The following is a 16,700-nucleotide window of genomic DNA, read 5'->3' on the forward strand; positions in this document are numbered from 1 at the left end:
CAGAAACTCTACAAGCCAGAAGAGAGTGGGGGCCAATATTCAACATTCTTAAAGAATTTTCAACTCAGAATTTCATATCCAGCCAAACTAAGTTTCATAAGTTAAGGAGAAATAAAATCCTTTACAGACAAGCAAATGCTTAGAGATTTTGTCACCACCAGGCCTGCCCTACAAGAGATCCTGAAGGAAGCACTAAACCTGGAAAGGAGCAACAGGTACCAGCCATTGCAAAAACATGCCACAATGTAAAGTCCATCGATGCTAGAAACTGCATCAACTAACGAGCAAAATAACAAGCTAATATCATAATGACAGGATCAAGTTCATACATAACAATATTAACTGTAAATGTAAATGGACTAAATGGTCCAATTAAAAGACACAGACTAGCAAATTGGATTAAGAGTCAAGACCCATCAGTTTGCTGTGTTCAGGAGACCCATCTCACATGCAGAGACACATGTAGGCTCAAAATAAAGGGATGGAGGAAGATCTACCAAGCAAAGGGAAAACAAAAAAAAGCAGGAGTTGCAATCCTAGTCTCTGATAAAATAGACTTTAAACCATCAAAGATCAAAAGAGACAAAGGAGGCCATTACATAATGGTAGAGGGATCAATTCATCAGGAAGAGCTAACTATCCTAAATATATATGCACCCAATACAGGAGCACCCAGATTTATAAAGCATGTCCTTAGAGACTTACAAAGAGACTTAGACTCCCGAACAATAATAATGGGAGACTTTAACACCCTACTGTCAACATTAGACAGATCAACGAGACAGAAAGTTAACAAGGATATCCAGGAATTGAATTCTACTCTGCACCAAGTGGACCTAATAGACATCTACAGAACTCTCCATCCCAAATCAACAGAATATACATTCTTCTCAGCACCACATCACACTTATTCCAAAATGACCACATAGTTGGAAGTAAAGCACTCCTCAGCAAATGTAAAAGAACAGAAATTATAACAGACTGTCTCTCAGACCATAGTGCAATCAAACTAGAACTCAGGACTAAGAAACTCAATCAAAACCACTCAACTACATGGAAAGTGAACAACCTGCTCCTGAATGACTACTGGGTACACAACGAAATGAAGGCAGAAATAAAGGTGTTCTTTGAAACCAATGAGAACAAAGATACAACATACCAGAATCTCTGGGACACATTTAAAGCAGTGTGTAGAGGGAAATTTATAGCACTAAGTGCCAACAAGAGAAGGCAGGAAAGATATAAAATTGACACCCTAACATCACAATTAAAAGAACTAGAGAAGCACAAGCAAACACATTCAAAAGCTAGCAGAAGGCAAGAAATAACTAAGATCAGAGCAGAACTGAAGGAAATAGAGACACAAAAATCCCTCCAAAAAATCAATGAATCCAGGAGCTGGTTTTTTGAAAAGATCAACAAAATTGATAGACTGCTAGCAAGACTAATAAAGAAGAAAAGAGAGAAGAATCAAATAGACACAATAAAAAATGATAAAGGGGATATCACCACTGACCCCACAGAAATACAAACTATCATCAGAGAATACTATAAACACCTCTATGCAAATAAACTAGAAAACCTAGAGGAAATGGATAATCAATGGGCAGAAATTACAAGCATTCTTATACACCAATAACAGACAGAGAGCCAAATAATGAATGAACTCCCATTCACAATAGCTTCAAAGAGAATAAAATACCTAGGAATCCAACTTACAAGGGATGTGAAGGACCTCTTCAAGAACTACAAACCACTGCTCAGTGAAATAAAAGAGGACACAAACAAATGGAAGAACATACCATGCTCATGGATAGGAAGAATCAATATTGTGAAAATGGCTATACTGCCCAAGGTAACTTATAGATTCAATGCCATCCACATGAAGCTACCAATGACTTTCTTCACAGAATTGGAAAAAACTGCTTTAAAGTTCATATGGAACCAAAAAGAGCCCACATTGCCAAGACAATCCTAAGTCCAAAGAACAAAGCTGGAGGCATCATGCTACCTGACTTCCAACTATACTACAAGGCTACAGTAACCAAAACAGCATGGTACTGGTACCAAAACAGAGATATAGACCAATGGACCAGAATAGAGCCCTCAGAAATAATACCACACATCTACAGCCATCTGATCTTTGACACACTTGACAAGAAATGGGGAAAGGATTACCTATTTAATAAACGGTGCTGGGAAAATTGGCTAGCCATAAGTAGAAAGCTGAAACTGGATCCTTTCCTTACTCCTTATACGAAAATTAATTCAAGATGGATTAGAGGCTTAAATGTTAGACCTAAAACCATAAAAACCCTAGAAGAAAACCTAGGTAATACCATTCAGGACATAGGCATGGGCGAGGACTTCATGTCTAAAAAACCAAAAGCAACAGCAACAAAAGCCAAAATTGACAAATGGGATCTAATTAAACTAAAGAGCTTCTGCACAGCAAAAGAAACTACCATCAGAGTGAACAGGCAACCTACAGAATGGGAGAAAATTTTTGCAATCTACTCATCTGACAAAGGGCTAATATCCAGAACCTATAAAGAACTCAATCAAATTTGCAAGAAAAAGGCAAACAACCCCATCAAAAAGTGGGCAAAGGATATGAACAGACATTTCTCAAAAGAAGACATTCATACAGCCAACAGACATGAAAAAATGCTCATCATCACTGGCCATCATGCAAATCAAATCAAATCAAAACCATAATGAGATACCATCTCACACCAGTTAGAATGGCAGTCATTAAAACATCAGGGAACAACAGGTGCTGGAGAGGATGTGGAGGAATAGGAACAATTTTATACTGTTGATGGGACTGTAAACTAGTTCAACCATTGTGGAAAACAGTGTGGTGATTCCTCAAGGATCTAGAACTAGAAATGCCATTTGACCCAGCCATCCCATTACTGGGTATATACCCAAAGGATTATAAGTCATGCTGGTATAAAGACATATGCACACGTATGTTTATTGTGGCACTATTCACAATAGCAAAGACTTGGAATCAACTGAAATGTCCATCAGTGACAGACTGGATTAAGAAAATGTGGCACATGTACACCATGGAATACTATGCAGCTAAAAAAAGGATGAGTTTGTGTCCTTTGTAGGGACATGGATGCAGCTGGAAATCATCATTCTCAGCAAACAATTGCAAGAACAGAAAACCAAATACTGCATGTTCTCACTCATAAGTGGGAATTGAACAATGAGATCACTTGGACACAGGAAGTGGAACATTACACACCGGATCCTATTGTGGGGAGGGGTAGCGGGGAGCAATAGCATTAGGAGATATACCTAATGTAAATGACGAGTTAATGGGTGCAGCACACCAACATGGCACATGTATACATATGTAACAAACCTGAACATTGTTCACATGTACCCTAGAACTTAAAGTATAATAATAAAAAAAGGAAATTTTAATAACAATACAACTTTAAAACAATTGACTGGAAATAGGGAAAACGCTTGATATATAGTAGCAGCATGTTATTCTAAATTGAAACAGAAACTCAAAGGCAATTTGCAGGGGACTAAAGTACAGATTAACTTCCAAACTCAGCTCCAATTCTCCCCTGACTGTGTCTACTCTATGGTCAAATAGGAAGTGCTTCTGGTGGTAGAGTGGCAGAAGCCTTTATATTTTATGACACATGACCTCTTGGATGAAAGCTGGTCCTTTTGAGTTTGGAAATGGGTACAGTAATGGGATGCTGATTGCATCTATTTTCCCGTCTAGAACTTTATGCCAAAATCACTTACAGGGTGAAGAAAATGGAGATATCATGGGACTGTGGAGAGATGAGAATGGCATCAGTTCTGGCCAAGTTGGGTGTGTGATGTGGGCCAGCCCCTGATCTCTCTATGCTTTCCCTCCTGCCTCCTGAAAGCAGGGGAATGATATTCTCTTTATGTTGAAAAATGATGATCTGGTTTGGAATCTGTTCTTATCTAAGCAAAAACTGAGCCCCTGGAATGAGTTCAGCAGGCAAACAGGTGATGGGTCAGACACAGCAAACTGATGAGAGCACTGGACTGTGAGTTTGTCTGTGTGATCTTGGAAGAGCCCCTTCCCTCTGTGGGCCTCACTCTGTTGACTGTGAACTAAGGGGACTGGTTGAGACACTGAAAGCACTCTTCCCTCTGATATTTTGCTCAGCAGAGCTGCAGGTCAGTATGGTTTTGCTGTTGCATAATCCTTAGAAAGTTGAGGTTTAGAATCAAATTAGGATACAAAAATAAGGCAGAGGATGGTATCAAGAAAGGAATAAAAAGAATTAGACAAGAAAGGCATCCATTCTAGCGTGGAAGGTTATAAATTTGGTTAGATAACGTAATTTTACAATTGGTCAGGGGGAAGAAAGTGTTGTTAGAAATTCTTTCTGGTGATAGTATTTCTGAAATGTGAAGAACTATGGAAAAGAAATTATTTTCCTTCTTCCTTACTCTTCATAGCTGGTCTGGAAATTTGATCTTTAATGACAGGCACGGCTTTCCAGGATCTGCCCCAATCTGTCTTTTTCTACTTTATCTCCCTATAATCCTTCCTGGTCTTTCATCATTCTGTCTCCTCAGACTCTTCCTCACAAAAGCTTTGTACTTTGCTATCTTGCAGCCTCTGCTCAAATTTTTATCTCCTGAAGTGTCTTCTCCCTTCTTCTGTCTTTCAAAATCCTATACACCCTTTAATCCCATCTCAAAGGCCCCTTCTTTCCTTCTTTCCTTCCTCTCTCCCTCTATACCCCCCTTTCTCTGTAAGTAGCCTTTCTTTTAATTAAAAAAGTAATACTTGTATATGATGATATGATAAAAGCACAAAAGAGCTGTCAGGTAAATCATAAAGCTTTTTCATATCCCCAGCTCCCCATCCAGAGTGCCCTTCTGCAAGCAGATGTTTATTACTAGTTTTTGAAGTCTCTTCTGTTACTCATAACCCTGACTTCCTGGCCATTAGGCCACACTGGCTAGAGGGAGGGTGTAATTCTAACTGAGGAGTGGACAAAGACATCCTAGTCCGCTGTACACACTCATCATGCAAGGTCTTCCCCAGGTCCTTATGCTAAGGAGTGTGCCCCCCAGCACAGTCCTGGGCTTTATGAATCACACAGGTTGCCATGTGAATCCACACTCTAGATCTTCCTACTGGTGTACATTAAACATGCTGTTTCATCACTTTGGAGACTCTTGTTTTCTTGTCTGTAGAGTAGGACAAGAATTATACCTTTTTCAGGGAGTTTCTGGATGAAATGAGAAGTTGCCTATAAAATGGCCTGTGAACAGCACACAGTAGTGCTGCAAAAATGTTCTTCCCTTTCACCCCCTTCTGGGCATCCGCAGGACTCTGTCTACTTCATTATTGCAATGGCTCCCTTGAGGGCAGGGGCCATGTGGGTATGTACAGCTTTGTCTTTGAAGACCCTATCGATTCTAGCTCAGTGCCTATTTAGGTGATTAATAAACACTAAATTAAATTCAAAATTGGACCAATCTGGCTCACAAAAGGCAAAGTATTATTTTTTGTGGGGGAAGACACGGTGAGTAACCCAGTTCTATCACCGAATTGAGGAGTGGCCTCAGGCAAGTCATTTATACATCTCCTACGCTCAAGTTTCTTATCTGTCAAATGTGGGTGGCCATTTCTACTTTACAGTGCTTTTGGGAGGAAAAAATGAGAGCAGCATCTGAACTGCAGCAGGACACAGAGTTCTATAGCATTACAAGTACCTTTCTTAACATTTTTTGTTCTCCCTTTCGCACACAATTCTTTTTTGGGGGGACACACCGTGTTCCTGTTGCTATTCCTACCCCTTTCTCCATTGAAAGCTTACAATCCTCAAGGGCTAGAGAGAAGATAAGAAACTAAGGTCTGTGCAAATATCATGAAAGTTACTCCTTTTCTAAATTCTGACAGTTTAAAACTGCATTGTTGCAACTTTCTGTTCCACTGTCAAATTGACTTGAGTGAGTCATCTCTATGGCAATTACTAGAGAAAGTCTCACATGATAATTTATTTAACGATGGGATCCATGTTGTTCTGCACATTCTTGTTCTAAAATATAGTCAGCAACTGTGCAGCAGGGCGTCAGTCACTGTGATCCATTTGATGCCACTCAGCATCTTCTGTGCAAGTTCTAACTGCAATGTTTGATTCACTGGTATCTCATTTAATATTCGAGAAGCTTCCATGTGACTGTCCCTTGGGGCAAAGCATATTGTGTACTCTCTGACCTCATCCCGTGTCTCTATCTCCAAGAACGTATCCTGAGTTATTAAAAGCAGAGAAAGCAGCCTTGAAATAGAAGTCAGGGAAGGCCGTCAGGCAGGTTTGGTGGTAAAAGTGGGTGGTGGTGTGGGGAGAAGTTTGGAAGGAGGCAACAGTAAGTCCAGGTCAGTGGTTCTCAAACATTTTAGGCTCAGGACACCTTTGCACTTACAACAATTATTGAGGACTTCCCAAAAGGTTTTCTTTACATAGATTACATCTCTCCATATTTAACACATGGGAAATTAGAAAAACAAGTTAAAGTTGTGTAAATTTATTTCAAAATAGCAATAATAAACTCATTACATATTGACATCAAAGAAATTACATCAATACATGTCAGCCTCTGAAACACTTCATTTTACCCTCAAGAAAAAAAAGGAAAGTGAAAAAGGCAATTCAAACTGTAGTATTACTACAAAAATAATTTTACCTCATAAGCCAATGAAAAGGGTCTTAGGGACTTCTGAGAACCATTAGTCTAGGCAAAGATATTGGAGATTAGGGGCTGAAAGTGTTTGTGTGTGTAAGTACATAATATACCCAAATATCTCTCTTTCTATAATAATTAATAGCAAATTAAATATTTACTGTGGATTAAATATTATGCAAGTTTGTAGCCAATATTTTATCTAGTCTCCATAACTCATTAGAGGGGATATGATTATACCCATTTGGTAGATTAAAAAATAAGGTGCAGAGAAGTTAAGAGTCAAAGTGGGACACAATTTATATGACAAATGTTAGAAAAGGACAAGTTAGACTTCTATCTTATCATAACGTAGGCTATTGTATCCTGAGATATTATAGAAAAGGACCAATGCAAACGCTTGTATGTGGGGCAGTGGGGGAGGTATTCCGAAGCATGCAGATAGAAACAAAAAGGCTTGAGGAACACTCTTTTGTGAACAACTGCAGGCTAAAGGTTATTTAGCTTTGGAGTATGACAAGAGTAGCTTCCTGGTTACATTCTAGAGAGATAGGGAGAGATGCTTTAGTGGATGCTGTCAGGAGCTGTCCACATGCCCCTTTAAAGCTGAGGCACTCATGTATTGACAGCCGACTGCTTTCAGTTGAATTTCTCTCTGAGAATTATTCTCAAAGAAAGCTGTTAATACAAGATCATGCCCTTGCCCCTGGGGCAGCCCCAAAGCCATGACTGGTTAGCAGGCATATAACAGCCTAGCTCCCTTGCCTCTTTACAGGGCAATTGTAAAGGCCATTCCAGCTCTAGACCTCCTCATGGAATCTGCTGAAGCCTTTCTTGATTGTGCATAACTGCTTAATGTCTCCCTCTGCCCAGACCTGTTTCCCTCACTCCTCCACAGGTACTGATCCCAAGAGTACTTCTCAATCAACATCCTGAACTCAAATCTCTCTCTCAGAGTCTGTCTCCTAGAGGAGCCAACCTAAGACAAAGACAAATTCCTAAATCTTCTCCCCTTAAGCACAGTTCCCTTCAATTCCTTTTAGATATTAGGTCTCTATGGGGTTAATATTAAGCCTCTTTAAATTCAACAGTGTAATAGTTTTGACTTATACTTCTCCAGCCTTCCAAGGACAGCCTTTTCATTCCATGTTGGACACTTTTGATTTTGAGGGTTCTTTTGTTTTTTTACTGAGTTGAAAAAGCCTATCTAGTATGCATGCATTGTTTTTAGTTTTCCATGTGTAACTTTACAGATTGGCCCATTCATTCTTCCATGATACTATCTACGTTACTATCTGGGTGGGGTCTTTAAATTGAATCAGTGAGGACCTCACCACAGTCTGAGAGCTGAACCAGAAACCATTTTAGGTACTTCCTAGTCCTGCGGTTTTCTGATTCCAGAGAGTTTTTTTCTGGTAAGTTGTTCATAATGTTCACCCTTTCCATGTACCACCTTCCAGGCCAATTTGGATCCCCCAAACCACGGAAAGATGGTAGCACAGCGAACTTGCTTCTAATTCTTTTTTCTATTACAGTAAAATGGGGGTAAAGATTTAAGGCCCCTTAGCCCCATGTGTTTCAATTTGACCCCATATGCCTTCTTTCTTGTGATCCAACTTATTTTTGTGCAGTGTCATCTTGCCTGCTGTGTTCTGGAAGTAGGACAATTTTCAGTGTTATTTTTAATCATGTAGCACTCAGGGAGATAATGATATTGATTAAAGTGTGAGTGTAAGGAAGGTATTTCTTTTTGAGAAGGATATATAGAGGAAGTGTGTTTTGCTTCCAAAGCTCCACTAGGTGGCATTTTATTAAAGCATTATTGCTATTGTGGTTATTAGAAGTAAGTGCTCACATTATTATTCTTAAAGGGATAGTATTAAACTCCTCAAAATTCTAAATGTCTATATTTTCATGGATAATTATAGTGAGGATTTAAAAACAAAAGCTTGCATATTAAAAAAATAAAATATCCAGATCCATATCTGCCGAATCCAGCTTATTTTAAAAAGAATATTTGAGACAAGATTTCTAACTTGGGCTCTGACACTAATCTACTATGTGGTCTGGTGTAAGTCACTTTCTCTTTCTGGACTGATTTCTTCTTCTTTGAATGAGAGAGAACAAACGAGTTAGTCTCTAAGGCCTTTACTTCGAATACTTAATAACTTAGTAATTCTATTTCATTCCTTACTGTGTTTAGATTACAAGTTTTCTAATACGATCATCACCAAATTTATAATAAAGACAACATTAGACAATTAGTTTGTTTATAAAAAACTTTGTATAAAACGTTGTTGTAATTTTAAAACATGCCAATTTTTGTCATTAAGGAGGTCCTGTTAGAAGCATTTCTTTTCATATTGAGTTTCAGAATCTTTTATGTCAAGCCAAACAACTTTATCATCTGACAACCTCTTTTCTATCTTTTCAAGCTGTTGGGGAATGAGTTCCTTTGAAGCCTCGAGAAACTCATCTGAGAGAGCAAGAGAGGTCTTCACGGATAATTATCAGCATTAGCCAGGTGAAGAGGCCCAACTCCTTTGTCCCATTCTGCAAAAAAAAAAATCCTCTTTAAAGTTTTCATTTTCCAGATTGCTTTTGCTTGAATTATAAAAATCCCACTGAACAGAGGCTTATAATATTTTATAATGTTATAGAATTTTTTCCTATTTTTCTATTAGAGATAGATAAATAGACTTAGTAAAAACAAAGGATAATTCCTTCAGACCCCACGCTCCTCTGGGCCTGTGAATTTGGGCTTAAGGGAGGGCAGTTTAACTCTTTGAGAGCATCGCTTCTCTGCTGTGGATGTTGAATGAGGCTGCACTGAATCTGTGGTTTGAAATCTGCTTCTCTTTCATCCCTCTGCCATATTCACCCCAAATTCACAAAAGACTAGGGCTAGAACTGCCAAAATCACAAAGGACTTTGCTGGTTGCCTGGCTCCTTTTTTTTTTAAGGATGTTTCATGAAGTAAGCGCCACAGTGGGAAAAAAGGAATGGCTCTTTCATAAAAGAAATTTTAGACAGGCTGTAAAGTAATCTCTGCTGTAATAGCCACAGTGCACATTGGCATTTTTAACTCACTGGGAATTCCTATAGCACGGAAATCTATACACATAACATTGTTTTGCAAATCCATGGATTGCTTTGCGGGGTATAGCTTCAATGTAATAATTTTATTTTAAAGATAATGAAGAAGCAAAGTTTATTCAAGAATAAACTCAAGAATTTAGTCATAATAAAAACATGGAGAATTGGATTCAGAACCTGAATCTCTTGGTTTTGATCCTACTCTTTTTTTCTATACATTCTAATTGCAGATTCAGATCTAGAACATTCTCTATAATTTTTCAAAATGTAATATGAATTTCATACACCTTAAAATAAAAATGGACCTAGACATGTTGCTTGATGTTATGTTGCTAATTAGCAAAGTAGACCTAGAAAGGCTAAATGACTGTTTCATGGTGATGTGACTAAATCAGAGCAGAACTCAAGATAAGAGGTAAATTTTTTTGAGTGTCTGTCCATGAATGGTATCCATAAACATGCCATCCATCCATGAAAACCCATGCCTTTGAATTAAGAATGAAGAAAATTACATCAAAGTTATTTTACACCTTATGTCCTTATCAGCCATTAATGAGTTCAGTTGAATAAGATTCTTCCTTTTGCCTTACCAGAAGATTGTGACAATAGAACAGGTAAGTTTTGATGATACTATTGCAACAAGGAAGAGCCAATAACGATAAGCATTAGATTAGAAATGTCAAATATATAACTTTGAGCACAAACTCATCTCCTTTCAAGGTTAGCTTAGATTAGTTTAATGAGAAATTATATTATTAATAGATTTTTGTTTGCAATTTTAGCTCTAGGTAGCAGTGACAAAGAGCCCACATATTAAATATAGTGATAATTATAGAAATAAAGATAGTATTTGCTAAGTGTTTATGCAGTATCAGGCACTACAGTTAGGACTCACCTACTCTTAATATTTACCATAACTCTGTGAGATATGACCTTTTTATGGAAGATTGAGCTGAAGCTCAGAGAGGTTAAGAGACTTGCAAAAGGTCACACAATAGCAAGCTATAGAATAAGAATTTGAACTTAGGAATTAGTTTCTAGAGCCAATATTCTTAGGCATTTTACAATATTAGAGAAATGTCATAATGAAAATCAAATCTGAAAATGCTATATTAGAAATGTCTTCCTCCACAACGTGGCGATTTTTCAAAGACCTAACGACAGAAATGCCATTTCACTCAACAATTCCATTACTGAGTATATACTCAAAGAAATGTAAATTGTTCTATTATAAAGACACATGCACACGTCTGTTCACTGCAGCACTATTCACACTAACAAAGACATGCAATCAACCTAAATGTCCCTCAATGATAGACTGGATAAAGAAAATGCGGTACATATACGCCATGTAATACTATGCAGTCATAAAAAAGAATGAGATCGTGTCCTTTGCAGGGACATGGATGGAGCTGGAGGCCATTATCTCAGCAAACTAATGCAGGAACAGAAAACCAAATACCACGTGTTCTTATAAGTGAGAGATAAATGATGAGAACACCTGGACATATAGAGGGGACCAATATACACAGGGTCCTTCTTGAGAGTGGAGGGTGGGAGGAGGAAGAAAATCAGGAAAAATATCTAATGGGTACTAGGCTTAATACTTGGGTGATGAAATAATCTGGACCAGAAACCCCCATGACACAAGTTTACATATGTAACAAACCTGCATGTATATCCCTGAACTTAAAAAGAACAGTTAATAAAAAAAAAAAAAAAAAAAAAAAAAAAGAAATGTCTTTCTCTCTTGAATGCTATTTCGAAGCATGAAGTCTTTATTCTCCACCCATCTAAGTCAGTGAGTTCTTTGCTGCTTTCCTCTCAAATAAGCTCATGCTACCTTGTGTTCTGACAGCCCTTTAAAGAAATGCACAGAAATGCATCTAGTTCAAGTGAACTGGAATTATACGATTTGGAGAAGGAATTGGTTAAGCTTCCATGTTTTGGGAAGAAAGAGTTTGGCAAAGCAAACAATGATATGAGAAAGGTGACCCTTAGGTTTAGTCTGCATTAAAAAATAAAACAAAAACCAGTCTCAAGTAAGTGGGCAGCTTTCATGAATGTGCTCATTTGCAAGATACCTGCATATCTAAGTGTACTCTGTAATAATCTTTGTTTGCTTTCCCTTATAACTCAGATTATAGCAGGGGCATTCTTGCCTTTTGGCAAACAAAGCAATGTTGGTTTGAATGACTGTATCCAAAGCTCCAAGAGTTTTAGGCGTTCCCAGAACTTTGCTTTCTCCTGATGACTTCTGTCCTTAGCTCCTGCACTCAATTGTGCCATTGGCTCATTCTCCGGTTTTCAGGGAAGTAAAGCTATTCCCATTTTGTGAGCTAGATCACCTTAATGAAGATTTCAGAGGTCAAGGGGAGATAAAACATGGTATCCTACAATGTTTTCTGCCACTCTTGTCTCTTTGTCCTCCTCTCCTATTCATTCCTTGCCATTTTCTTTTTTCCCCTCCCTTTTAGGAACAAGTTTTCTTCCCTGCTAGTAGGTGATAGATAGTTCCGCCCCTCTCTGAGGGCTGCGTGTAAGCTGACATGCATTCCCCACTGCAGCTCAGTGACTCCAAGAGAGTCTCTCAGGGCATTCTTCAAGAAATATGGTTTGCATCTTAAGAGGAATTCTGTAGCATTATCACCACGAATAAATTTTTCTCTACTTGTTATAAATGTATATACTTTAAAATAGCAAAATCATGTCTCTTCTTTCAAATTCTATACTTCTGACTTCTCACCAATGTAGTCTATCTGTCTTACTGGTAATTTAATGCCAATACTTTATAAAGAAAATAGCTCTATTTTTTAAACACTACCATGCCATTTTTTTTGGTCTTTTTCCTGCTATCTAATTATAGATTATAAAAGTACTATGCCTCTAAGTCATTTTTGATCTTATGACTCCTCACCCCTCCTGTGCAGGGAAAGTAGAGAGAATGCTGCTTAATTTTCTTTAAAGATGAACAAAATCAAGGCCCAGGCAGGTGAAATGATCAAAGCTCAACATGCCACATAACTGGCACCAACACCTAAGTTATTTCCAGATGTGCTCCACTGCCTTTCTCATATGAATCTCCCCAAACTCAATTTAGAAGACCACCAGTTTCACCAGCCTGCATGCACATTGGCGAGTTCTGCAGTTCAATTCTGGAGCTGGAAACCACTACAAAGCAAGAGAAGAGTGGAAGAGGCAGAGACCAAGAACATGCTATCACATGGGGCCTTCCAAAGACTTTGGTCAAGCCATCTGGGATCAGCTCTCCTTCACCCTGCAGAAAGAATGTGCTTTTACATTTAATTGGATCATTGTTCACATTTAATGAGCTTCCCTTTGCCCATGGGTTGCATCCAAACTCCTGACACAGCCCTGAATGATCTATCCTGCTTCTTTTCCATCCTCACTTGAGCTACCTGCCCCTTCCTCGCTCTTTTCTAGCCACCTGGCTTTTTCATAATTTTTCAAATGTTCTACACTATCTTCTCTCTCAGACTCCTCCCACAAGCTCTTCTTCCTGCCTAAAATGTAATTCCCTCACCTCACCTGCTACCTTCCCAACTGGTTCTATGGTTTCTACCTACTTGTCTCCTTCTTTGGAAAGCCTTTCCCCACCGGCCTGTGTTGAGGAGCTTGTCCTCATTTTTGCCCTATTTATTGATGCTATAGCACTTATCACAAAGAGTAATCATTTGTCTTTCTGATTTTTTATATTTTATGATCTCTCACTCCTGCTAGACCTTAATGACCTTTGAGTGCAGTGTTTAGACAGTCCTTGACACATAGTATGCTTTCAATAAATAATGTGGAATGAATGTTTGAATGAATAAAAGAGGAAGGCAGCTTGGAAGAGTGTTTTCTTCTGCCTGTTCATTGATTCGCCCATTCGACAAATGCTGATTAGACCTCACCTTCTTCTGTGTGTATTGAGGGGATCCAGGATTTTATCTGACAGGAGTCCTGTCATTTAACATTTGTAACCAAGTGGGAAGTCAGTTTTGGAGCCCGGTGAGTGAGCACAGACATGGTGTTTGCCAAACCTTCCTATTTGCAACCTTCCAGAATCTCCTTAAGGCTGCCCAACACATTCCATATCCAATACATCACGATGACCTTTAAGCTGCCAGTTCATCTGTATTAAATGAACGTGGCTTCTTGGTCCTGCTGCAGTCTTCCAGATTTCTAGGCTCCCATTTTGCAATTTCCGGATGAACTGCAAGATCTTGTGGGATTAGTACCTGCATTTAATCTGTTTATTTATCATGAATTGAGAAGGCCAGTCTGCACATTTTCTCTTAAAAGGGAAAACATTTTAAATTACATGTTAGAGAGCTTTTCCCAATTCTTCCCAACCCTCAGAGTCCACTCAAGCCCATCTCCTTTCCCTGAACCAGCCTGGCCTTTTAGATTTTCTGTATATCTCTCTGCCTGTCATTTTCTCACACAATCACTTATATTTGCATATTATCACCTAAATAAGATCACATTATTATTTAGTTATTTTATTACACATATATTTATGTGTACGTGTGTGAGCATGTGTGTGTGTGTGTGTGTGTGTATTCTGTGTTCCTAGGGAGTTTCTAGGGGACAAGAATAGGTACACCTCCTTTATAAACCCCACAATGTTTAGCAGGGACCTAGGAATTCATTAAAAGGTCAAGGATGTAGGCCCTAAATAATATATGTTGGCTTCTCTGGAAGTAGACATTGCGACAAAGTTTGGCTTGTAGGATTTTGTTAGAGATCAACAAACACGGAGGGAAAGTTGAAGAAGGAAAAGCTGGGCAGATGCAGATTTGAACTGGGATGCAGCCTGACAAAGCCTCAGCCAACCCCACAGAGTTGTTCTTTGATGGGCCAAAATAACCTGGTCTTTGGATCTTCGGGCCCCTACCTTTATCAGTCATGGTATATGAGGGTCCCTAAGAAGGGCATGCCCTTGGGTGTCTTTCTGCTGCTGAGGCAAAGCCTGGAGAGACTGTCAGCAGAAGCTGCCCGCTGACAACCGGGGTAAAAAGCCCTTTCCTGAAGAGAAATCTGGGTGGCACATCTCCTTGTCCACCATACAGCAGATGACACCATCAATCAAAACCTATCAGATTGAAGTTCGGTAAATGTTTGTGGGATTGAATCCCATTGACTAGACCGCTGGTTAAGCTGAAAGACCACCCCATGAACTAGTATGGACTCATCCTAGTAAGAAAAAATAGTGATGCTACCTTGGCCTGAGAGTAGTATGGGGGAGATAATACATTCTCTGAAATTTAGAAGGGTGCTGGACACATAAAAAAATTCTCACACTTCCAAAATCCAGCCAGAACTGTTTCTTGTCACAGATAACTCTGCTTTGTTGACTCTAGAAATTCTCCCTACCTTATTGTGTACCCAAATAAAAATATTTTCCTAACAATACCTGAAATCTTTACCATTTCGACATATATGATATCATCTGACTCATGTAAAAACATACGAAATAGCAATATTGCTCCCTATCAAACACATGCAATGTAACATAAATTCTTTTGTTCTTGTTTTACAGATAGGGAAACTAAAATTCTACAAGGGGAAGTAATTTGCCTAAGGTCATAAACTAGTGAATTGCAGAATCAGAATTTTAATCCAGGACATCTGATGCTATAGAAATTTTAAAATTTTCTTTATAACAAAGACAACTTCTTCATTAAAGAGAACTGTCTGATTTGTTTTTAGAAGTCCCCTTAGGGTTTCAGCACCCCAAGGCTTCAAAGAGTAGAAAGCTATTCTGCATAGTAACAGTAGAGTAAGGAATTCAAGTTTCCTAGGAAGGGAATGAGAAAGTCCAGGTAGACCAGTCCCTCTGCTGAGGAAGAGTTAGAAAGCACTCCGGGCTCCATCATACCCAGGGCTGCTCAGCTGAAGGTCTTTGGGAGAGCAACAATGAGTAATGAAAGTTAAAAAAAGAATCATGTATATAACATAAATTTCCTCTTTAATCTTATAAAAGCTTCAGTAAAATTGACATTGCTTATGAAGACACTTGTAGGAGTAGATTTTTTTTTTTTTTTTTTTTTTTTTTTTTTGAGATAGGGTCTCACGCTCTCACCCAGGCAGGAGGGCAGTGGAGCAATCATGGCTCACTGCAGCCTTGATCTCCTGGGCTGAAGTAATCCTTCTGTCTCAGCTTCCTGGGTAGCTGGGACTCTAGGCAAGAGCCATCATGCCCGGCTAATTGTTTTTATTTTTGTAAAGGCAGGATCTCACTATGCTGCCCACGCTAATCTCAAACATGTGCTCAAGCAATCCTCCTGCCTCAGCCTCCCAGAGTGCTAAGATGATAGGTGTAAGTCAATGTGCCCGGCAGGAGTAGATTTTTTAAAGCAACTTAAGGAGGTGTTGAGATTCTCATCCATGGGTTCTGGAGACCAGGGAGATGGCCTAGTGAGACAAAGGATCCCCAGGATAATAAAACAACTAATAACTGGGTTTCCCTTTCATTTACAACTACCTATCTGATTAGTTGATATTTCTATTTCATAGCTGAAGAAATAGGGACTGTGAGTCATCAGTTTGCTGAATGTCATATAGAGAATAATAACAAAACAGGCCTATAGTCTAAACTTTTCTTTATAACCCTAAGCTGTCCTCAGAAAAGATTAGAAGAAATACTGAAACAAACAAACCAAAAAGTACTAATATTTTTTTTCTTCCCCTAGTTTCTTAAGTTTAATCTCTTTGACCTGAGCAGAAGAAGTCAAATGAAAAGTGAAAGCCACAAATAAGAATCCTTCTGAGTGACTGTGTGTATAATGGGAGGGAACTCTGATCCTATCCATTGCAAATACTCAGTCCTTCCCCATAAATGACAGTAATCACTGCATAATGAAGTTACAGCTCTTGGAGGTGATACA

This window comes from Macaca fascicularis, chromosome 6 (genome assembly GCF_037993035.2).
Source record: "Macaca fascicularis isolate 582-1 chromosome 6, T2T-MFA8v1.1".
In the NCBI taxonomy this organism is placed as follows: Eukaryota; Metazoa; Chordata; class Mammalia; order Primates; family Cercopithecidae; genus Macaca; species Macaca fascicularis.